Below are 2,797 nucleotides of genomic sequence, written 5' to 3'. Positions count from 1 at the left end.
AATTCAATCCCCTCATCCCCTTTATATACAAAGCAAGACCCCATTTTACCTCTTTCCCCTTTTTACTTTTACCCCAATATTCTTCTACTATGTATAACTTTTAACCTTTTATTATTACCTACACTATTTCTAATTTTTACTTTAGTAAAAATAGTCAACGTGGGCCCCACTGTTCCATCTTTTTGAATGGTCAAAAGAAGACATCATCATTAACCTTTTTCTTTTTACTTTTATCATTATGTCTTGTCCCCCACCATAATTAAATAATCTGCAATTTGTTAATTCCCGTATTACCCCGAAAACTACTATTACTGCCCTGATTCAAAATCTGTTATAACTTCAAACATTGTCTAAAAACTAAAATCCAATTAAGAGCTATAACCAATTCACCTAATCAATTAACCAAAATATAGCAGCTATAACCAATAATTCAATCAACAAATTCAAATTAAACGATGAACAACAAAGAAACAACCGGAATTATTTTGACTGAACAACATCCTATTTTCAGATTAAACAACAATAACAAACAAGCATGTTCAAATTACCGAGTTTAAATTCAAATTAAGCTTAAACGGAACAAATAAACATATTCAAATCACTAAATTAAATAACCAATTAAACCTCAAACTAAATCTAACAATATTACAATCAAAACGAAAGATTCAAGTTATCAAACTAACATATTTCTATATTAAAACTAAATCTTTTTAAATGAATAAAAACAAACTAAAGAAATAATTAATTGAACTTCAACTTAAATCTAACAATATTATAATTAAACTAACAATTTCTATATTAAAAATAAACTAGAACAAATGAAACAACCTGAAGCAATAATCAAGAAACGATAAACACGAACAAAACAAGAATCAAACATCTACTGATCCGAGAATATCAAACAAAATACGTGCAGAAACGAAACTTAAACCCACTAACCAGATCGGAACGATGATGAACTCGAACGAAAACAAATCTGCCCGGAGACTATTATCGCACCAAAATAATTCAACGACGAAGACGACCATTAACGGACGACTCATGACTGGAAGATCTCGTCTAGTGAGGACGATATGTGAGAGTGATGTGCGATGAAGAAGACAAAGCAGTATGGCAGCCATGGACGTGGTGAAGCAATAGCAGCTGCTACTGCTGAACATGCTGGGCAGTCCGTCGATGGAGGAGCTGGTGTCGACGAAGATGAGGCAACTGGTGGAGCTATACGCAGCAGCGGCTCACGTCGGGGAACGGGGATGTCGACGACTGGAGCTCCTTCGAACCAACACACACTTCACAAGCAGTCGACGATGAAGACGATAGGTTCTTGGGCTGTTGGTGGTCGATGATGAAGCAGTGGTGGCTGGCTGGGGTGGCGAAGACGAAGCAATGGCAGCAGGTGCTGCTTCAGGTGGTCGTTTGGTCGCGAGGTGTGAGTGTGTGTGTGTGTGTTGGTTCGAAGACGATGGAGGCTGTGATGGGCAGCCATGGTCGATGGTCATGGTGTGTGGGGCATGAGGAAGGATGGCGACGGGGGAAGGCAGCCATGGCAGCTGGACTTTTGGAGAAGAAGAAGAGGGCGGGGGGCGGGTAGCTTGGAGCTTAATTAGGTTTAGGTTTTTTTTTTTTTTAGTAAATTATTTTTTCAAGAATGAAAATAGAAAGGGTGGGGTGTGGTTTTGGGTTATGGACTGGGTCGACCCGGTTTGAAATGGACCGGGTCGTAGGGGAAGGTTGGGTATCCTTGGGCTTGTGGTTTAAAATTGAAGAAGATGCCCAATCCGATTTTCGTCTATCTTTTGTTCTCTTTTCTTTCACTTATTGATAAAACTAAAATGTATGAAATTAAATTATAAAAACCAAAATTATCTTAAAATATTAATTAACTTCTAATAATAATTATCACCCAAAATTAAACATCAATAAAATAAAATCACACAATTTGGTCATTAAATGCTAAAAATGCAAAAGATGCTTATTTTTATGATTTTTTCATAAAACAAACTATATTAAATATCAAATGCAAATGCGACATATTTTTTTTTTATTTTTTTATTATTAATTTAGAAAATAAACATGCACAGACAAAAAAAATGAAAATAATACAAATAACACAAAATTCACAACAATTGCAAACAATTAAAACTGTTTTATTTTTGAAATTTTCGGGAGTAATTCTCATATAGGGCAAAAATCACGTGCTTACAATTAGTTTTCAGATTACTTTGTTTATATTAATCAACCTATCATTAGTTTTGCTTTAATCATTATCATTTTCATATTCCGCTATTTGTGTATCTCGGATCATATCATGAAGTCATCTCAAATATAGGCTCAAAGCTCAACAACGATGTGCACAAGAGCATGATAATAAGATAAGAGTGCAAGGAATATTTAACAATAAAGCATGTTCATATAGCAACCAATCATAATTCAAAGGCATATTAATAACATAAGGTCTAATTCGGTCACAAACCACACATATGCCTATGTACACACTCGTCACCTCGTATACACATTGTTTCACATAACACTAATATTGCAAATTAGGCCAAATCCTAAGGGATAATTCCCCCTCTAAACATGCCCCCTTCTCCCCCCTCCCCTCCCATCACAAAGTTAGGCAAGACACTTACCTTAAATAAGCCAAATCAATACTATAAAAATACTTTTCCTTTTAAATCCTCTCTGATCGGCTCAAATCTAGTCAAAAATAATTTAAAGCAACAACAACAACAACAACAACAACCCAGTATAATCCCACACGTGGGGTCTGGGGAGGGTAATATGTACGCAGACC

This window comes from Nicotiana tabacum, chromosome 5, assembly GCF_000715075.1.
Source record: "Nicotiana tabacum cultivar K326 chromosome 5, ASM71507v2, whole genome shotgun sequence".
Classification (NCBI taxonomy): Eukaryota; Viridiplantae; Streptophyta; class Magnoliopsida; order Solanales; family Solanaceae; genus Nicotiana; species Nicotiana tabacum.
Note: the sequence above shows the minus strand (reverse complement) of the source record.